This window comes from Lontra canadensis, unplaced genomic scaffold (genome assembly GCF_010015895.1).
Source record: "Lontra canadensis isolate GAN:19392208 unplaced genomic scaffold, GSC_riverotter_1.0 scaffold117, whole genome shotgun sequence".
In the NCBI taxonomy this organism is placed as follows: Eukaryota; Metazoa; Chordata; class Mammalia; order Carnivora; family Mustelidae; genus Lontra; species Lontra canadensis.
Window position 1 is genome coordinate 3,463,600 of NW_022631111.1, and position 22,646 is coordinate 3,486,245.

General features: G+C 50.6%; 1 pseudogene; it reads right to left on the minus strand.

Annotated features, from left to right (window-relative positions):
- Positions 1 to 5,807: 5,807 nt before the first annotated feature.
- The window catches only part of LOC116857082, a 141,986-nt pseudogene continuing 125,147 nt past the window's right edge, over positions 5,808 to 22,646 (minus strand).

Here is a 22,646-nt window from a genome sequence, read left to right on the forward strand (position 1 = left end):
AGGGCCCTGGACCCAGTTCCACAAAGAGCTGTCTGTTGCACATATGCCAAATTTCCCTGCCTGGATTTAACTTCGGAACAATGAGGGTTTTAAAAATGAACGCGTAACCAGGTAACTCCCCTGACAGCTGTGTGGTGAGGATGGCAAAAGACCACAGCTTCCCAGAATGTCAGGATGGCCTCAAGCGCCATCTTCCCACCCGCACAAGGTCAGGTGTGTGGTCTGTTGTTGGCTCCCTTGATTCCCAGGTGCAGGATCTGAGATTAATTCCCGAGTCATGGGATTTTCCACGCAGTGGTTACCCACGGGTCTGCGATTATTCTTCTTCCCCTTCTTCCCCTCCTCCTCCTCCTCTTCCTCCTCCTCCTCCTCCCTATCCTCCTTGTCCTCGTCCTCCTCTTCTTCTTCTTCTCCTTTTCCTCCTTCTTCCCCTTCTCCTTCTTCTTCTTTTTAGATTTATTGATTTATTTGAGAGAAAGAGTGGAAGGAGGGGCAGAGGTAAAGGGAGAGGGGAAGCAGACTCCCCTCTGCTGATTCGGGGCTCGATCTCTGGGAAGGGAGATCATGACCTGAGACAGAACCAAGAGTCAGTCACTTAACAGACTAAGGCAGCCCGGCACCCCAGGTTGGTGCTTCTGGGTCACCCCGGAGCTCCCAGGCCACTGGACCTGACTACCCAATGCAGGGACTCTGTTGTCCCTATCCTCACCAAGCCTGACATAGACAGGTATGCTGGTGCGGGCATGCTGGGGCATGGACCGGCCTTCTCTTTGGCAGGATAGCTGGGGGTGTGAACACTGGAGCCTTTTTTAGGTGCAAGGCAGGCCTTACCTCTCAGTTTTCCATTTTAATTTGGGGGAGGCACTCAGAAGCCCTGGGCACAGTGTTACCTGAGAACCACATGTATTGGGCCCACAGACCACTCTGTAAATGGCTAAACTTGGATCCAGCTTTCTCTTCTGGAAAGCTCTGTTTCCCACTGTGGACATCGATTCTGAGCCTCCCCAGGGGGCACGGTAAGTCACCATCTGCAAGAAGGGCTGAGCAGGCAGGAAAGGGAGACCAGCTGGATCTCCATTCTGGGATTCTCCTCCCATGGTCCTGTCCTGACAGCCCTTTAAAGGGCTTCCACCTGGCCCTTGGTGCTAGGGGTCCTGGGGGCTGTGGGCCCTTGGCCAGTCAAGTTCTTCTAAGCAACAGCTGGAGTGAGGGCTGGTCTTGGCTTTGGCCAACTCCAGGCAACTTCTTGATCGTCTTGGCCTCACGTTCCTCGTGGGCTCCCATTGGTTAAGATGTCATGGTGCCCAGCAGTCTCTGGCACATTCTGGAAGCTTTTTATCTCACCTCCTATCATCGCCAAGATTCTTCAAAGCAGTAATGATGACTTTTGGAGGAGGAGGAGGAGAGGAGCCCTCCCCAGTCCATGCAGACTGGGATGGGGGTCTGAGGTTTGACATCTCCTTAGTCCAAAGAGGAGAGAGGAACAACTCATTCCCTCAATTTCAGTGATTGGTAAAGGAAAATATGCTTGCCTTTTGTCCAGCATTGCATGTTTGAATTTTAAATGATTTAATTCATTATTAAAACTTAAGTCACTAAGGACAGGTTTTTAAAACTTTTTTATTTTTTAAAGATTTTATTTAATTTATTGGACAGAGAGAGAGAGAGAGACCACAAGTAGTCAGAGAGGCAGGCAGAGAGAGAGAGGGAGAAGCAGACTTCAGGCTGAGCAGGGAGCCCGATGAAGGGCTCCATCCCAGGACCCTGGGATCATGACCTGAGCCAAAGGCAAATGCTTAACCATCTCAGCCACCCAGGCACCCCAGGGAGAGCTTTTTCAAATGGCGGAGAGAAGAGCTTTAGTGAATGCCCCCCATGGGAATTACCAGCATGTCAGGAGGCGTGTCAATATGTCAGACTCATGTTCACCTGCGTATCTCATGAAGTCAGTCCTTGGTTCATGTTTGGCTGTGGTGTGTGTGAGTAAAATAGCACCTGACCCTCTTGCAACTAAACTTAATTTCTGTTTGGAACCCCTACTCTGCTATTGGTATAAATAGGAGTTTAGTCCATTCAGAATCCCCTGTCCCTGTCCTGGAGCATGGAGTCACCACCAGCACACTCTGGCCTCGGTGGGAACATCCTAATTCTGGCTGCCATCGGGTTGCCAGGCCATCCTGCGCCCAGCCTCTGGGCATGCCCATTCCATGGCTACTGCCTTATCCCTCTCTAACAGCAGGAAACACCACAGCTCCCTTGTCTCCTGGGCTCAGGAAAGCTCTGTGAGCTCGTGCCAGGGCCCATTTGCCCAAGCAGACCTCTTGAGTAGCCACTTCCCTGGGGCAATGTCACCTCCCTGGATCTGGGTGATCATTAGCTCTGATCCCCAAATGATGCTAGTTCTTCTGTGCGTGAGGCAGGGTTGTACTTCTCTGCCTCCTTGAAACCAGGTGTGGCCTGTGACCCTGTGGCGTATGACTTGCTTTGGCCAATGAAGAGTGAGAAATGACAGGAGGCCACTCCCATCAGAGGCTCTAGGAGCTGCACTTTGTTAACCCTCTCATTTCCTCTCCTGTGGAAAATGATGTGCTGGTGGTTGTTGGGATGGTGTTGCTCCAACCGCCTGGGTCCTGGGCAGGGTCTCTGGGCTGAGACTCAGTGTGAGAAGGCATGAGGAGAGCTCCCCATCTATCCACAATGGATGTGGAGTGACAGTGAGAAATTAACCTCATTTGGTTAAGCCCATGAGATTTGGGGCTGCTTGTTACTGCAGCAAAGCCTACCTATCCTGACTGCTAGAGAGGCACAAGTTTCCTCTGCTCTAAACCTTCCAAATCACCCTAGGGTCTGATATGACCCATTGCTGAGCCAAAGGGAACAAGGCAGGAGGTCTTCTCCTGGCTTCCCTGGATTCCTGCCCTCCAACTTTGGGGTTTTCCTCTGATGACACCCTACTTCTACTTGTCCATTTACCCTCCTTGGCTTGTTCCATTCTCTCAAGTCTAGACTCTTGAAATGTATAAAGTGACCCTCCTTGATCTGTTCTCCCAGGACACAGTAACCCCTCAAATCTGGCCCTTCTCCAGGGCCAAATGGGGAAGAAAGGAAGAGGAAGTTCAGGGTAACAGCAGATTGGAGAACAGGGAATGAGGCTGAATGGGAACAGAGACTGGATAATGACCCCCAAAGAGATGTCCACATCCTAATCCCCGAGCCTGTGAGTATGTTGTCTTAGGCAAAAGGGCCTTTGCAGATGTGATTCTGTTAAGGGTTTTGAAACCCAGGGGTCATCCTGGATTATCTGAGTGGGCCCACCGCAGCCACTAGGGCTCCTCTAAGAGGGAAGCTTGAGGGTTAGTCAGAGTAGGAGATGGAGTGACTGGAGCAGAGGTTACACTGGGGGAATCTGCAGGTGGAAAAAGGAACCATGGACACAGGCAGCCACAAGAAGCTGGAAAAAACAAGAAAACTGATTCTCCCCCAGAGCCTCCAGAAGAAATACAACCCTGCCAAGCCTTTGATGATAGTCCAGGGAGATCAAGTTGGGTTTCTAACCTACAGAATGATAAGGTAACAAATGTGTGTTGTTTAGGCTTCCTGGTTTGCAGTCATTTGTTATAGCAGCAATAGGAAACAAAGGCTCTGGTTGCTGGCTAAATATTGGCCTGTCGTGTATGCAAGCCAGTTTGGGTCATCAGGTTTGCATAAAGTAAATTCTTTGTAGGCTCTGGTTGGCTTCACACAAGCCCAGCAGTGGTTTGCCCAGATGGCCTCCACTCCCTCTTGCTTGGTTTCTTGTCCCACCATTCCAGCCTTTGAACCCCTATACCTTCTCCAGGCTGAGGTTCCACCGACTTGTTTGGAAAACCCAAATGAGCTACTTCTTTGGTTTCTACTTCCCCCTCCTAGGGTGCACCCTTGTCCCTTCTTTCTGCTTTTGCTCCAACATCTAGTCACTCCCAAAAGAGAGGCCCATCCTGCCACGCCTTCTTCAGGGCTTCCTGCCAACCCCACTGTTTTCTCCCTTTGGGCCTATCCAAACCCAACCTGATCCAGTCTTCAACAGTGTGAGGAAGTTACACTAGACTTTTCCGGGCACCTCTTTTTGTATCCGAGTTTTCGTGTCTGAGAGACCACCAAGGAACCAACACTGATGCAATCACACAAGGGTTTATTTGACAAGCTTAAGCTTGGGCCCAAGTATACCTGACACAGCAGAGTAGCGACTTGGACCCCGAGCTTAGTTAAGGCAGGGGTATTTATGGGTTCCTGTTACTAAAGCAGGGTGGGGGTCTCTTGAACTAAGCAGGGTGGGGCTTCCTATTACTAAAGCAGGGTGGGGGGGGTCTCTGGAACCAAAGCAGGGTGGGGGTCCTTAGAACTAAAGTAAAGTAGGGGAAAGTTCAGCCCTTGGGAACAGGGGTCTGAGATGGCTGCCGGAGCTAGGATGACTGTACTTATGCTAAGGCTAAGCCTGAGGTGGGATGGCCTTAATTTTTCTCAGCCTCCACATTTCCTCCTCTCAGAGGAACCTAAGGAAGGACCCAATCATGGGTCCAGGCCGGTCTCAGCAACAAGGTCCTGTGGTTGGTATTGCTGTCTGAGTACCATGAGCTGAACTATACTGACTCTGTCTTTGACAAAAGTAAGCAACATTAGTGGAGTAAGTGAGAATGGCACAGTCTTAGCTTTGGGGGATTATCCTTGTCGGGCTGACTTTTCCGTTCTGGGACGAAGTCCTTGAGAACAGCGTGTGGGTCAGGTGGCCGGACGTGGGTGTAGTGGATCCAGGGAGTAATCCTGTCGACCTTGAGAGCAGTGGGAGTGGTCAGGATCATGATGTAGGGTCCCTTCCAGTGTGGTTGAAGTGTCTGGTGTTGGTATCTCTGGACATACACCCAGTCACCCGGCTGATATTGATGGGGGTCCGGGGGTGGCCCAGTCTTGTAGAGGGCTCTCAGCTTAGGCCACACCTGTTCATGGGTTCGTTGTAACTTTTGGAGGGAGAAAAGGAGTTGTTGATCATCAAACTCAGCAAGCACCTCAGATTTTAAATTGGGAATAATAGGTGGAGGAATACCGAACATTATCTCGTAAGGGGTAAGTCCCATCTTATATGGGGAGTTTCGCACCCTATATAGGGTGAAGAGGAGGAGAGTCACCCAATCCCCACCAGTCTCCAAAGCTAATTTAGTCAAGGTCTCTTTTAATGTTCTGTTCATCCTCTCTACCTGTCCTGAGCTTTGGGACCTATATGCACAATGTAATTTCCAATCTGCCCCAAGTACTAGTGACACTCCCTGTGTTACCTTAGAGATGAATCCTGGTCCCTTGTCTGATCCAATCTTAAAAGGAAAACCATACCTCGGTAAGATGTCTTCCAGCAGTTTCTTGGTCATGGTCTGTGCGGTTTCATGTTTGGTGGGAAATGCCTCTGTCCATCCCGAAAAAGTATCTACAAATACCAGTAAATATCTGAATCCATATTTTCCAGGTTTTATCTCGGTGAAGTCCACTTCCCAGTAGGCGTTCCCCCCAGAGCCGGGTGCCCGGGTTAGATCCATGGGCTGTGGCATTAGTTAATTGGCATGTGTGACAGCTTGCCACAATCTGTTCGATCTTTGATCAGGAGTCTTTGATAGTAATCTTTGCATGTCACACCAAGTCTTCCATTTTTTTTGTTCCCATGTGTGTGCTCCTGTGCATTTTGGATAGGAGTCGCTGTCCCAGTTCCTCTGGTAGGCTTATGCTGCTATCTGCAGCTCTCCACTAGCCATGTAGGCATTGTGTCCCAGGCAGACGCCTAATCATTGTAAGTCTACGTCAGCGTAGTTGGGGTTGTTTGGCAAGCTTGGTGCTCCCGGATCGAGCAATGTGGTCACTAAGACATGGTCCACTGAAAGAGCTGCCTCTTTTGCCTTTAAGTCAGCCAGCTTATTTCCCCTGGCCACTGGCATGTCTGCTTTTTGATGTCCTAGATAATGGATAATGGCCAGTGCCTTAGGCAGCCAGAGGGCCCTTAGGAGCTCAAGGATTTCTGCCTTGTTTTTAATAGTCTTTCCTTCTGCTGTTAAGAGTCCTCTTTCTCTATAAATGGCTCCGTGGTTGTGGGCTGTGGCAAAGGCGTACCTGCTATCAGTATAGATGTTTATCCGGTTGCCTGCTCCCATGGTTACCTCCTTGGTTAGTGCAATCAGTTCTGCACGTTGGGCAGAAGTCCCAGCCAACAGTTCCGCCCAGACAGTCTCTGTCTCCGTGGTCATAGCTGCCCCCGCATACCTGATTCCTTCCCGGACAAAGCTACTGCCATCTGTATACCAGGTGTCATCTGCATTCGGCAGTGGTTGGTTCTGGAGATCAGCTCTGACTCCGTGCACCTGAGCCAGAATTTCTTGGCAGTCATGCGGGGGTGGGGGGGGGGGTCCCATCAGGGTTAGGGAGCAGTGTCACTGGGTTTAGGGCTGTTGGAGCCTAAAACAAAATTCTGGTAGGGTTCAAAAGCAAGCTCTGGTAATGGGTCAAGCGGGCACTGCTGATCCATCATTCCGGGGGTTGTTTGAGCACCCCTTCAATGGCATATGAGGTAGTGACGTATGGTTCCTGCCCCATAGTCAGCTTATCTGCATCTTTAACCATGGTGGCCACTGCAGCAATAATTTTTAAACATGGAGGCCATCCAACGGCACGGCATCTAATTTCTTTGAGAGGTATGCCACCGGTCTCTTCCAGGGGCCCATGTATTGAATTAGGACTCCCTTTGCCACCCCTTCCTTTTCATCCATGTAAAGATGGAAGGGCTTAGTCAGATCAGGCAGCCCGAGTGCTGGGGCCGAAAGCAAGGCTTGTTTAAGTTCATTGAAGTCTTTGAGGCGCCTGGGTGGCTCAGTGGGTTAAGCTGCTGCCTTCGGCTCAGGTCATGCTCTCAGGGTCCTGGGATCGAGTCCCACATTGGGCTCTCTGTTCAGCAGGGAGCTTGCTTCCCTCTCTCTTTCTCTCTCTGCCTGCCTCTCCGTCTACTTGTGATCTCTCTCTGTCAAATAAATAAATAAAATCTTAAAAAAAAAAAAAAAAAGGTCATTGAAGGCTTTGTCCCTGGCCTCAGTCCATACAAAGTCCTGTTTTTGTTTCGTGGCCTCATAGAGGGGCTTACTATGTCAGCAAAACCTGGGATCCACAATCAGCAGAACACAGCCGACCCTAGGAATTCACATACCTGGCTGACGTTTCAAGGCTGTGGGATTCTCATGACGGTCTCCTTCCATGCATCTGTTAACCATCTTTGTCCATCTTTTAATTTGTACCCCAGGTGTAGCTCACCTCCATTCTGCAGATCTGGGCCTTCTTAGCTGAAGTCCGGTATCCCAGAGTTGCTATCGTTTGGAGCAAGTCCTTGGTGCCTTGTAGGCATGTTTCCTGGTCCTCTGCTGCCAACAGGTTATCATCTACATATTGTAATAGAGTGAGATTAGGGTGTTTGGCACGGAACTCACCTAAGCTTCATGCAGTGCCTCGTCGAAGATGGTGGGCGAATTCTTGAATCCTTGCGGTAGTTGAGTCCAGGTGAGTTGGACATTGATGCCCTTCTCCAGGTCCGCCCATTCAAAAGCAAAGAGGTCTTGGCTCTTTGGGGCCAAGGGCAAGATGAAAAAGGCATCCTTTAGGTCTAGCACTGTATACCAAGTCTTATCTGGGGGCAAGGTGGAGAGGAGGGTGTAGGGGTTTGGGACCGTAGGGTGCATGTCCATCACCCGTCGGTTGGGGTATTGGCAGACTCTGACTGGTTCTGCTCCTGGCTTTAGTTCAATGTATATAGCTGGCCGATGTTGGGCCAATCCCATCCCCCCGGTTTCTGCCCACACTTGGGGAAACTCCTACAACCAGTGGTCAATGTCGGTCATTGGTTCTGGGGGCATTTGGTGAAGATGATATTCGTCCTCCAGGTTCAGGACAAGCACCTGGATCGGGTGCCCCTCTTTATCCAGAACCTTTGCCCCTTTAGGGTGGAAACTAATATAGGCTCCCATCTTGGTGAGTAGGTCCCGGCCTAACAGGGGGTAGGGGCACTCAGGAATGACCATGAAGGAGTGGGTTACCCGGCCCATGCCGAGATCCACTGTTCTTCGGGTAGTCCATGAATATTGTTTACTGCCTGTGGCCCCCTGTACCCATGAGGTCTTATTTGCCAACTTCCCTTGTAGCAAGACAGAGTGCTGTGCCCCGGTGTCTACTAGGAATTTAATTGGTTGCCCCTCCACTTTAAGGGTTACCCTGGGCTCAGGGAAGGGTGCCAAACCCCGACTCCCCTAGTCATTTAACTCTTCGACTTCCAAGATAGTAGTGGAGGCCTTTGGTCTTTTGTTGGGGGATTCCTTTAACCAGGGGCAGACCCTTGCCCAGTGGCCTTCTTTCTTGCAATAAGCACACTGGTTTCTATTCAGTTTGGGGCATTCTCGGTGGGGGTGGTCCCCCTTACCTTCTCCTGAAGCCAGCTTCTTGAGACGTCTCTGTTTTTCATGTGGGTCATCCATGGTCGTGGCCAGTAGGATCTTAGCCAGGTTCTGGGTCTGACAGTCACTTATCCTAGCCTGTTGCTCCTCCAGGGTCTCTCTGTTATTGTAGACTCTTTCTGCCACCACTATCAGATCCTGTAGGCTCTTCTCTCCTAGTCTTTCTACGTTCTGTAATTTCCTTTTAATGTCCGGAGCGACTTGGTTAACAAAAGCCATAACAATGGCAGCTTGGGTTTCTGGGGCCTCTGGATTCATAGGGGTGTACTGTCTGGACGCCTCTATGATCCTTTCTAGGAATGCCGCCAGGCTCTCATCTTTACCCTGTCTTACATCACATACCTTGGCCAGATTGGTAGGCTTGCGTGCTGCAACCTTGAGACCTGCCATCAGAGTCTGGCGGTAGACCCGGAGCCTCTCCTCACCTTCTGCTGAGTTGTAGTCCCAAGCAGGGCGAGACAAGGGGTAGGCTGCATTTATGAGATCGGAGTTCTGAGTCGGCTGTCTGTCGTCACCCAGGATGGACTTCCGGGCTTCTGTCTGGATTCACTCTTTCCTCAGTGGTAAAGAGAACCTGCAGGAGCTGCTGACTGTCATCCCAGGTGGGCCGATGGGTGAAAAGAACAGTATCCAAAAGACCAATCAGATCTTTTGGGTTATCGGAGAACTTTGCATGTTGAGTTCTCCAACTGTATAAATCACTAGTAGAGAATGGCCAATATAACATTGGTTGTCCCCGTTTCATCGGGGGGTCCCATGGCGCGGAGGGGAAGGACAGTGGAATCGGCCAGTCCCAGGTTTGAGGCTGGGGCCGCTCGATGGGTCCGTCCACATGTCCTTGCCACCGGCCCATGCATGGGGACCCTTCCATCGGGGCGGGGGTGGCACTCCCTCGACAGCCCCTGAGCTTCTGCTGGAGGGGCAGACGGGAGGGGGAGACCTGGTAGGGCGGCGGAAAAATCAGGTACTCTGTGGGAGTGTCTGGAAGACCGGGTAAAGCGGAGTCATTGGTTTGGACTCCGCTTTCTTATTAGACTTAGGAGTTGGTTTCCGAAGGGCCAGGATCTTGGGTGTAGGTCCTGCTTCGGGAGGGAGAAAAGGTTTAAGCCAGAAGGGAGGATTCTCTATCATGTCTTGCCAGACCAGTATATAAGGTATTTGGTCAGGGTGGCCATGTGGTTTTTCTCTGAGGTGACGGCCTTAACCTGTAGGATAATAGGCAGTAGAAAGTTTCCCTCCCGGGGCCATTTTACATTAAAAGCTGGCCACTCAGATGTGCACAAAGTCTGAAACTTTCCCTTTCGTACGTCTGTGCTCAGATTATGAGCTCTCTCCCTGACGTCCGAGAAGTGGTTAATCATCAGGGACAGAGGGGTAGTCTGTGTCTGTCGCATCACGCCTTCACTCCACAACAAGGCACATACACTTACAACAATTAACAAGAACACACTCACACAGACAAATGATCCAGCATGGCCGTGAAGACAAAACTGAAAGGAAGTTAAGGGAGAATCCAACCACAACGGCAGCTGGCTCTCCTCACAGATGAGGATCTTGTCCTCCAGGCGTGGGTAAGGGACGCTTCTTCCAAAAATTCCCATAAACTTAACAACCAGCACAACAGACAAAATTCCCATACAGTTAACAAACAGCACAACTGACAACAAAAACAAGACACCTGACCGCCTAGGGGGACTCAAACCCCCTGGCTGCCTTGGGAGACCACAAACCCCCTGGTGACCACTTAAGGGGACTCTAACCCCCTGAAACGGCGGGGGACTCAAACCCCCTGCGGGGGCAAGGGACATCTCCCAAGACTTCCGGTTGACGACCCGCCAAGCATCCGCTTGAGCCAATGTTGACCCACATACAAGTTGGGATTCCTACGGGTAAAAATGCAGATTGGAGCTCCCAAAGTATGCACACAAATAGATAAAAATGAGTGCACTCACCAGCCGGCACAAGACCCTCTGGGTTGGGGTCCTGGGAGTCTCCCAGATCTTGGTGGGACCTCCAAATGTTGTACCCAAGTTTTCGTGTCCGAGAGACCACCAAGGAGCCAACACCAATGCAATCACACAAGGGTTTATTTGACAAGCTTAAGCTTGGGCCCAAGTATACACGACACAGCAGAGTAGGGACTTGGACCCCCAGCTTAGTTAAGGCAGGGGTATTTATGGGCTCCTGTTACTAAAGCAGGGTGGGGGTTTCTGGAACCAAAGCAGGGTGGGGCTTCCTGTTACTAAAGCAGGGTGGGGGTCCTTAGAACTAAAGTAAAGTAGGGGAAAGTTCAGCCTTTGGGCACAGGGGTCTGAGATGGCTGCCAGAGCTAAGATGGCTGTACTTATGCTAACGCTAAACCTGATGTGGGATGGCCTTAATTTTTCTTGGCCTCCACACTCTAAGAATGTATTGTCCAAAATGGCGGCCACTACCCCATGTGACCATGTATACTTAATTCCAAATTAACAAAAAGTAAAAATTCAGTTACCCAGTCACATAGCCCCATGCCAAGGGCTCAACAGCTGCACAGGGCTAGCAGCCAATACATCACACAGCACCGATAGGAAAATGTCCATGCTTGCAAAAATTTCCATTGGACAATCCTGCCCTAAGACATTCTTGCCCTTTAATACCCTTACAGCTTGTCCAGCTTAGAGAAAGGAGCTCCTTTGGCATCTACATGCAGATGTCAGGAAGCCTTAGTTTTATATTCTTGCTCCTTGGAGAATTTGCATCTTCGGCCTCCTCTCCCATCCATAAGCTGGATATTTTTGACCCATGAGAAAGAAATTCCAATATGTAGGGGGCAGACACGGACCTCAGCCGCTACCTCTCCTTCTTCTAAAGTGTCTTCTCTCACCACACAGACTGAAAACTTCAACTGTATCTCTCGGGGTCCCTTGTAGTTGGAGTTCCAGATTTATTTATGTATATTTAAAGACTTTATTTACTTATTTGACAGAGAAAGAGAGAGAGATAGAGGGAACACAAACAAGGGAGCAGGAGAGGGAGAAGCAGTCCCCCTGCTGAGCTGGGGCTCTGACACCAGGCTCGATACCAGGATCCTCGGATCATGACCTGAGCCGAAGGCACGTGCCTAAACGACTGAGTCACCCAGGTGCCTTGGAGTCCTGGATTTAAAATAAGCTCTTCCTATAAGAACTCACACAAGCTTAGGAAAGGCAAGAAAGGTGGAGGTCATCTTCCTCAAGCTTTCTCTCCTGGCAAACAAGAAAGACCAGGGTGGCCTCCCACTTCACAGTGTTGACAGTTGGTGACCACAGGGGCTGGATTCAGCCTTCCAACGTCCAGCTTCATGGATCGCAAGGCAGCTGTGTCGGTGACCAGTGCTTAGGCAGGCCGGGCAGTGCTACCTTCCCAATTGCATCTTCCTGGTCCCCAGATGACCGCCAGGGAAGTGTGTTCCTGGAATCATTTCCTGTTCTGTGGTGTTCTGGTCGTCATCCCTGGAGACACAGGCTGGAACCCCCTTGTCCCCTCAAATGACTTTGTGAATATTTAATTCTCTGTATTAAGTCCCTTTCTGCCTAAAATACCTAGCGTGGTTTCTGTTCTCTGCACTAAACTATTTCCACAAAGAGCCACAGAAAAGCTGAAACAGGCAAATTCTAAATCAGAATGACCCTCTAGACATCTCAAAAATGTAAGTTGCCTGTGAACCCAATAATTTGTCCTGGAAGTAGCAGCTCCTGGCCTTTGTTGCTACTGCTCAGTAGAGCTGGTCCCACGGAAACCTGCCTTTAGTTTAAGTAATGGTTTTATAGCTCTTCAGAATTCTGGAACCCCAGAATACAGGGGTCAAGGAGCCCAGACAACTTCAAACACCGTAGCTGGCTAAAAACAATAGTTTCATTTTGTTTTGTTTTGTTTTCAACAAGGCTAGATTCAAAGCAATAGAATTGCAAGGTCAAAGGTTATGTCTGAAACATGATGTCCAAAGTATGTAAAAATCTGCCACATAAAATTACGTACAGAACACAAGTCACAGTTACATTGGTTCCGCAGAAGTAGAAAGCATGACAGTTTTTTATCAAGATGGGAAAATTGGGGGCACCTGGGTGGCTCAGTCATTAAACGCCTGCCTTCGGCTCAGGTCATGATCCCAGGATCCTGGGATCCAGCCCCACGTCGAGCTCCCTGCTCAGCAGGAAGTCTGCTTCTCCCTCTCCCACTCCCCCTGCTTGTGTTCCCTCTCTCGCTGTGTTTCTCTCTGTCAAATAAATAAATAAAATCTTAAAAAAGAAAAAAAGATAGAAAAATCACAGGAAGACTGTGGGCTCAGTGATGGATGGTCTCCTCACCACCTGTGATCGTGGCATGTGCTCCCCTGGGCAAGCTCGTTCTCTGTGGTCCATGCTGCATGGCTTTGCCTGCTCTGCCTTACATGCACTTTATTCTCCTTCCAGATTTCAGCGAAGCCAGGACAGTGAATTGTCTTTTCTCTCAAGGGTCAGCAATTATTTGAAAATCATATCCCAGTAAGTGCCCTTGTATCCTTGTGGCGATCTCCTTGTAGTCAAGATCGCCAAGAGCCTCTGCCCATTTGTCTCTCCCACTTGTTCACTGAATATTTAGTGGACTCTATTGTGGGTTACAGAGCAACTCCCCCCCAAAAAGGTATGTTGGAGTCTGCTAACCTCCAGTACCTCCAAATGTGGCCTTATTTGGAATAGAGTCATTGTAGATGAGATTCGTTAGGAGGAGGGCACCCTGGGGTAGGGGTACGGTGGGCCCAAATCTAAGATGACAAGTGTCCCAAGAAGGCGGCCACATGAAGATAGGCACACAGGGAGAAGGCCAAGGTAAAGGCAGAGATTGGAGGGATGTGGCTATAAATCAAGGAACCTTGAAGCTTGCTTCCAGAAACTAGGAAGACACGAGAAAGGGTCTCCCACGGCTTTCAGAGAGCATGGCCCTGCCAACACCGTGATCTTGGATCCAGCCTCCAGAAGAATAGGACAATAAATTCCTGTTGTTTTACACCACCTAGTTAATGACACTTACTATGGCAGCCTGGGTAAGCCAATACAGGCACCTGTCATGCTCCAAGGAGTAGTCTAGGAACTAAGCTAGCGATGGGGAAGTAGGTGGCATGGTCTCGGTCCTCCAGGAGCTCACGGCCTCTCCTGTCTTCTCACCCTCACTTCTCAGGGCTTTCTTCGTCCTGTCTTCCCACAGCCTCTTTCTTCAAACCCTCTGGAGGAAGGACAGACAGCCATTTTCAATGTCCCAGGGTCAAGGAACCAACCAACAAGCCAATCATCGCTGCTGACTTAGGACCAGGGGCCACAGTCCTGGGCTCATTAGCTATGAGCAGGATATCTCAGTCACACTCTGATTCTAATCAAGGCTCCTAGTTTTATATCTGGGGAAACTGAGGCCTGGGGAGCTGAAGCCTCTTGTCCAAGAACAAGTTAGTCAGTACTGGAACGAAAGTTAGTTCTGACATGCCCGGATTCCCAGCCTTGATGTCCCAACCCTGCTGAGGGCCAGTGAGAACTGAAAGGAACAGCTCCATCTTCCTGGGGAGCATCAGTCTTTGGTAAATGGTTCTGTCGCCAGAGGGCCCTGTTTCAGAGCAGTGTCTCATGGGTGACAAGCCCTGCCTTCTTCCCACACCCACACATCTGGACCCCACCGGCCCATACTAGCAACCCCATCCCACTGGTGCTCCCTGACCACCCACTGTGAGAGTTGTCCTTCTCGGCTGGACATCCACACCCTGAGCCAGGTCAGTCCTCCCTGGAGCTCCGTGGGGGGCCTGGGCTGGGCTGGGGAGCTCGAGTCAGCCAGAGCACACAGCTATGCCCCCAGATGGTGTGTGGGTGCGCTCGTTCACGTGACAGATAGCCTGGCTTGGACGCATGCGTTCAGTACATCAGAGCCTCCTGGCTCGTGGGGGGTCACAGCCCCTTTAAGAATCTGGGAAACTTATAAATCCTCCCTGATGAAAGTTAACATTCAGCTATCCGCAGAGAACTCTGCAAGCGATTTTTCAAGGGGGCTTGCTAGCCACTGAAGCCTGCTTGTGTCCTCTTCAGAGGTCCACAGAATCCGGGTTATGTCCCCAGACTTAAAGTACACAGATGTGCGATTATGAGCTGTGCACAACATGTCGACAGACACATTCACATGTAAAATATGTGGTATGCATTCTCTGTGGCTTATCTTATGCGTGAGTACTTAGAACCGGATATCTCCAACATTATGTATGTTGAGTGAAATGAAAAGAACACAGGCCTTGGAAGTCCACAGACCGGGGACGAAATTTCACTTTCCTTCTATCTGAGCTGCATCTCCTTGGGCACATGAATTTGCTTCTCTGACCTTAAGTTTCCTAAAGTGTAACATGTGGATACCTGTGAAGTTGGGAAATAAATTTAAAATACCTAGCAAAAGAATAGCTAGCGATTTGGAAATTATCAAAGAAGTCCATTATATATATAGTGATCCCTTTCTCTCTCTCTGTCCTACTCTATCTATATGTAATATACCACATACATCTTAAAAGATACTCTCCCAAATGTTACCAGTGGAGGGGGCTGGGCGGAACTATGGATGATTGAATGTATTTTTCTGTGTTCAACAGAGAATACTTATTCTTTTGGCATACAAAAGAAAATAAAAAGAAACATTATTATTTTTTCAAATTAAGTGCCTAATTCAGTGTTTGTCAGAGAATAGATGTCCAATAAATAACACTTATTATTACATGTATGTGTTGCATGAAATATACTTCCCTTTCATATAAAATATATTATTAAAGAGTCCCTAGTAGGTCACCTGGGGTGCTCAGTGGGTTAAGCCTCTGCCTTTGGCTCAGGTCATGATCTCAGGGTCCCAGGATCGAGCCCCACATTGGGTTCTCTGTTCAGCAGGGAGCCTGCTTCCCCTCTCTCTTTGCCTGCCTCTCTGCCTACTTGTGATCTCTCTCTCCGTCAAATAAATAAAATCTTCAAAAAAATAAATAAAGAGTCCCCAGTATTCATTCATTCATAAAGTATTTGCAGAGTATGTATGACTTGCGTACAAGGCATTGTCCTGGACCCAGGGGAGAGGGTGGGAAGGCGATGAGGCCTGGCAGGTGACTGTTGTACCACACACAGTTACAGGTGCCCGGGCAAGACTCCAAGATTGCATGGAGAGGGAGGGTGTGTGCGGGGTGCGGGAGGAGAGGAGACAGAGCGTTGCATAGACAAGTGCCTTTCCAGGGGTCTTGAAGGCAGGGTGGGGAGGAGGGTAATACCCAGAAGGAGATGGAACAAAAGAGGAGCTCCCAGAGGGACAGATGGAGAGAGGAGCCAGCAACAAGCAAAACCCTCGGACCTGGGGACACAGAAAGGGTGGGGATGGACCACAGGCCATGAGTTCCAGGCTAACACATTTTGACTTCATTGGACAGAAGATGGGAGTCACTGAGCTGCCTCTTGAGCAAAGAAGTGGTCTAATCAGCACTGTAGTTTATGTTTTCAAGTTATGATGACAGTCATTTGCAAGTAGCAGAAACTGGACAGCCATGGCTCAATTACATAGGGCTGTTCTTTTCTTTTCTTTCTTTTCTTTTCTTTTTCTCCACATAACATGGATTCTGGAGGTCGATATTCTAGATCTGGCCCCTAGGCTCAACTATGTTATGGATGAAGCAGGTTCATTCTATCTTTCTCCTCTACCATCCCTGTATTGTGGCTTTCATTCCGAGATTGCCTCATGGTCATAAAATGGCTGCTACCCCTCCAGCCTCTCGTCCACATTCAAGGCAGGCTGCAGTTGGTGGGGGTGGGGGTCAGGAGGAAAAGAAGGAGGAGAATGTGGAGGAGGAGGTGGAAGGAAGGGAAGAAGGAGGAAGTGGATTCCATTCATATGAAAATCTGTAAGGGAAATCTATAGAGACAAAGTCTTGTAGTGGCTGTCAGGAGCTGGGAGGTAGGGGGATTGGAAACATAAAATGATGATAGGTAAGGGTACAGTTTCCTTCTGAGGTGATGAAATGTTCTAAAATTGACTGTGGTGATGGGTGTACATATCTGTGTATGTACTAAAAACCATTGTACTGAATTATACACTTGAAGTTGATGGTGTGTGCAGGGTGGGACTCTCCGTAAAGTTCCGCCCCCATCACCACCTCTCCTATATGGTACCGTAACATGGAGAACAGGCTCAGACCCTTCCTGAGGGCCAGTGGGAGAAGCCAATAGGAGACCCAATGGGAGGGGGGAGAGGATGGCATGGAGGGATGGAGGGGACCAGGTGGGTCTGAGGACACCGAGTCAGCCGCAGACTCTAGAGGGCATTCAGGTCCAAGCCCGTGCCAGGCAGGCTACAGCATCATCTTTCAAGTGACATGGAGATGGACAGATGCCTGACTGAGCCCTGCCCCCACCTGCCTCGATTCATGCTCTCAATGGCCCTGAACAGCCCCTCATTCACTCACTCATTCATAAGTCTGCTCCTTTAGCCCCTGATTTATTCACCTAGCAAATACCCACTTGCCATCTACTTGGAGTTTCCAAGATTCCCATCCCCCATCCACACAGATGCCCTCATTCTCACAGTTTCATTCACTCATTTCATAGACAGTCAGTGAGTGCCTACTAGGTGCCACGCACGGTGCTAGGGTACAGGTTGACAGACGAAATCCCTGCCCTCTCCGTGATGGACAGACTCCCTTGAAGGAAAATAACTTCTACTATCTTCCATTATATTTACTGTAATTTTTCTTAAATAGGAGCACATAAAACTAGGTATAAACTCCCTATGCTTATAGTTCTTATGGAACTATAGAACCCAAAGGAATTTACAAATGTAGTGTGAATAAATAAAAACCAATAAAAATATAAATGCTTTCCTGCACCAAGATTTGGGCTTGCGGTGTGAGCGTAAGCCCTAGGAAGTCAGTCTTCCACATTTTCTGCCTAAAGTCCTGCTCATGGTGTCAATTGGGAAGAAAGCTGGAGAAGCACCAGGGATGGAGGACTCATGGGGATGGCCTCTCCGCGCTGGGGGAGGCCCTGACCACGTGGAGGAACCGGGCTTCTTGGCTGGCTGCGGGGGGAAGGTACCACAGCAGGCCCAGAAGCTGAGTGTGTGAATGACAGAGTGGGGATGAGCTTGGCATGGTTGAGGTGGGAGAGTCTGGCTGTGGGCGGAGCAGAGGAGAGCCTGACAGCCTGATTTGGGGGAGCTTAAACATTGTCCCAGGGGCAACGTGTAGTCCCCAGTGGGCTATGGTAGCATTTCCATGCTGGCCCCCGTGTGGCTGGCAGATGGGAAGACGGACAAAGTAGGTTAGTGCCATGGTAGGACATCTGGGTGGGAGGTCACAAGTGCCAGGCTGAGCCCAGAAGAGACACCTGGGCTGGAGACCAATCTGGCCATCAGCAGTGGTGGCCAGGGACAACCAGGACGGACCTCAGCTTGGGCACAGGTGAACACAGGGGAGGCTTCAGGGAATCGATGCAAAGGGGCTCCTGGCAGAGAAGGGCTTGGAGGGTCAGATGCCCCGAAGTGGAAGAGAGGAGCAAGAGAACCTTGGTGGGGTCTCGGAGGAGGACACTCAAGGGCTGGGCTGAGTGCTCAGCAGTGGCCAGAGGGCCACGGGTTCCCTGGCCCTTGACGTCCTTGTGGGCAGTGCTTGCTTCTTAGTCAAGAGCCCTGGGACGAGGGTGACCAGGGCAGTCCCCAGCATCAGGGATGGGCCTGGGCCTGGAGGAAACAGATGCCCACCTTCCCAGGCCTGCTTTTCATTCCGGTGCCACCATAAATTGCCGGGAGTGGCCCCCTCTCCCCCCACCCCGCTGCTGTTTTGCAGTCGGAGTGTATCAGTCATGATAAGACATTACTTAAAGCAGTGGTGACGGGACCTAATCAGTCTTGTGAAATATAGACTTCTCCCCACACGGCGGGCAGGGCCCACATTAATACACATTTATGCAAAGCAAGAGCTGTAGCTGTCGGGGGCTAATCTTTACAAGTATGATAAATGATGTTTATTTTCCATGATGGAACGAAACACCCCAGCCGACAGTAATTGTAATAAAAAGGACAGATCAACTTCTATAAAGTGATTGAATTACCCTTCGATTGCATTAATGTCCACACTTGGTTGTGTCACTGGCTTCCTCGAGGTTCCAGGGACAGCAGGCAGGACAATTTCCCCTTCAAGTCCATGTCTGCCCTTCACCTGGGCTGCCAGGGCCAAGGGGCTGCCCAGTGGCACTGTGGAGTTGGTCTCTTCCCGCCCAGACCTTTATCCCCCCATGCATCAGGAAGCTGAGCTGGGGGAGGGTGGGGACGGACGTCAGCCTGGGATGTCAGTGGGTGGCCAGAACGTAGTGACCCTTCATGGCCAGCCTTTTGGAGCAGAAAGCAAGGTGTTACGTCCAATTGTCCCCATGGCCCTGAGGGGCTATTATTATTCTGTCTTTATAGGTGAGGAAGTAGGGGCTCAGAAAAGTTAAGTGGCTTGGCCAAGGTCACACAGCTAGTGTGTGTCAAAAATGATGCCCACACCCAGAAGTATTTAGGGGACTGCTACTAAAGTGTGCAAGGGGGCCTCTTGCTCCAGATCTTCCTCTGACGTGTGACCAGCTACCTATGTGACCAGCTACCTGTGTGACCAGCTACCTGAACAGCTCCACACTGATCCAGGCAGTCTGGACACTGGGGGGCCTAGACCTGAGATGCTGGGTACCATCTTCCAACATCACAGCCTAGGAAAATGCACAGTGTTAGCAGATGGGTTGGAATCTGTCTCGAGACCTCAGTCTTATTATCTATAAAATGGGGATAAGAACGGCACCTAGCTCACGGAGCTGATGGCCAGTTCAGTGAGAACGGGGTCCCATGAGGTCTCAGCTGGTTTGTCCCCCAGATTCAGCTATCTCTTGGGAGGTCCAATGACCCTATGGGGATGAGGGCTGTCAGTAACCCGAGGAGGGGAATATGACCTCTGGCCTATTATCCCCGGGATCGTTTAATAAAGTACAAAGGCTCTTCTCACTCACTTGCCTGAAACATCCAATGGCCTCTCTTGGATTCAAAATAAAACACCCGATTCTTAACCCACACAGGTTTGTCCCCAGGTATATTCAATATCATTCAAGCTACCGAAATGGTGATTTCCTAGGGGTCCATCAAACAACAATTTGTCCTGACTGAGCCCAGTTCTGGGTGCTCCTTACTCCTCACCACTGCCTATTATAGGTGGGGAAACTGAGGCCTGGGGAGAGCAGAGCACTTACTAGTTCCCCTGTAGCTAGTTAGTGAGAGTCAGCTTTCAAAACCTGAGCAGTGGTTCTACAGCCTGATGTGGGATCTGCAGCGTGGATCCAGGGGGCTGGGGGAGCGTGCTAGGGGCGCCATCCCCCCAGGGGACTTGACACCCCGTACGGCTGGGTCATGGTTTGAGCATGCTTCAGAATCACCGGGGGGCTTATGGGAACCCAGATCCATGTGGTCTATGTGTACACGGAATAGTATTCAAATATACCAAGGACTCTAGCGCTGATGGGTGTTGCAACATAGATGAATCCCGAAACTGTGATGTCGAATGAAAGCAGCCAGACACAAAAGGCCACCCATTGTATGATTCTACTTGTGTAAGATATCCAGAACAGGCAAATGCAGGCACGGAACTGGGACGTATTGACTGGTGGTTGCAGGGCTGGAGAAGGAGAAAGGGGGAGTAACCACTTCATAAACACGGCTCTTCCCCTACTTCCTTCCTTCCTTCTTCCTTCCTTTTGGGGAGATGAAGCCATCTAGGTACTAGAGAGAGGTGGTGGTCACGAAACATGGTGGGCTCACCAGGGTCACTAAATTGTACACTTTATTTTTTTAAGATTTTATTTATTTATTTGAGAGAGAGAGCGAGCATGTGCAAGGAGGAAGAGGCGAGGGAAAGGGAGAAGCAAACTCCCCCATTGAGCCCACTGAGCAGGGACAGGGAGCCCAATGCGGGGCTCGATCCCAGGACCCGGAGATCATGACCTGAGCTTAGCAGTGTTCTAGCAGGGAGGAGCAGCTCCATATTCCCTTGACCGAAGAACGGTCCTCCTGTATCGGGGAGGGCCACCCTCTTCAGCCCAGCTTCGGGAGGGACTTGCATGGAGCTGTGACAGAGAAAGGGGACACCTGCCCAGCCAGCCGGATCAGCGGAATCAACCCTGGCGATTAGTAGGGTGATGGAGGTCATAGCTCCCCCTCAGGTCCCAGAAGTACTGTTTCTAACAAGCTCCCAGCTGTTGCTGTCCTGGACCACCCTTGGAGAACTGCCCAGGAGGTAATGCAGAGCCTCTGGCCTCCCCGGGACTTGGGTGAGGCTCAGACTGGGGCCATTGACCGGCAGGACTAAAGGACAGCACGGTGACGGTACCTTCACGGAGGTCATCGTCCGCCTCACATGGACCATTTCGGGCAGCTCTTAACTCCTCTTTCAAGTTTTCAATTCATGCCCATGCTCCAAGTTTGTTACTTGTTTTGAATACCCCTCATATTTTAACTAAAAACAACCAACTTTCATAGGAGTGTGTTAAAAACAAGATTGCTTTGTTTGTGGCTCTGGTTTGGGATATGCTCATCTCTGCTTGGAAGTCAGTGGGAGGCCAGAAGGTGCTAGAAAGAGAGACGTGAAGTGAGGGCCAGGGAGCATGTGTGTGTCTGGAGCCCAGCCAGGTGGCAGAGCCCAGGACCCTCCACTCTCTCCCTGCATCGGCCCCGCCAGCCTCACCCCAGCTCCCAGCTTCGACCCCAGGGACTCTCTGGGCGATACCACACCCCTGCACCCTCGGTAGCATTGTCCCCAAACCTGGGTCTGCCTGGGCTTCCCCTCCACCCTTTCGTGTAAGTCAGGCAGTCAGGGGGCAGCCCCAACTCTGCCTTTTCTAGAACCTTCCTAGCCAGCCCACTGCCACTGTTGGCAAGGTTACTGCAGACAAATGGCTTAGCATACACTCCTTACCTCTCACCAGGACTGAGATAAGAAAGTCCCAATTTGCCCTCTGCATCTGCTCTTGCCCTCCTATGGTTCTGTACCCCACCACCAGCAAATCTGATCGGGCTTCCCTTATAGCCACCGCAACGGCCAACATCCTACAACATCCTCTGGGGGTCTGCTGCCCACTCCGCTTCTCGCCAACCTGGCCTTCATGTCAGCAGTCTCCAGCTGAGCCTGAGCCCTTGGCCCAGGCAGTCTCCTTTCCCTGGAACCTCGCTTCCCAGTCCCATTATCCCCCAACCAGGGGAACCCTACACATCCTCCAGCCATTACTTCAAAGGTCACTTTTTCAGGGACATGTTCCCTGACCCAGACAGGGCCAGGCCCCTGCCACACTTTCCCAGGACACAGACATGCTCTGTCCTTACGCTTGTCCTGCTCTGTAATGATACCTTTGATTTGTGTGTTTGTCTCACATCTAGTCCTCTTTCCACCCTAGAAGTTTCACACAGGTCGAGACGGTGAGCAGTTTGCTTGCTGTCGCATCAGCCCCTGGCCTGGGGCGGGCATGGAGGGGGGTTGCAAATGCCCGGAAAATGCCCACACGATACATGAATGAGGAACTCCTTGCTGTCTTCCGGGAGGAGAGGGGATTTGCCACAGATGTTGAGTGTTTAAAAATGTTTCTGGTGCCTGAGCGTTCGCTGCGTGTGTGTACGCACATGTGTGTGTGTTCACGCACGAGGAAGCTTCTCCTGCCCCTTGGGAGGAAAGGAACCAGCCAGAGCAAGCATCCGAAGCATCTCGGCCTGGATGCGTGATCCTGTGGAGGAGAGTGATAGGGAGGATTCCTTTCGTTCCTGCATTCCAAGGGGGAGGGCCCTCTGTTTGCCTGGGACCAGGCTGGCCCTTGGCACCCAAATGACCCACCAACCACCCAGCCAGGCTCCTGAAGACATTTTCATCTTCATTGCCAGCTGTCTGCCCCCAGAGCCAACCCTCACCAGACTCTTCCCCACTGCCTCTTGGGCAAGAAAAGGAAGGCACAAGCCTTCCCCTCTTCAACTGAGACTTCCCAGGGGAAGGTGGAGCCCAACCCCTCATCCCACCCACCTCCTGCTGTCTGACTGGCCAGCAGATCACCTACCAAGACCAGGCAGACCCAGAAATTCTACAGAAAG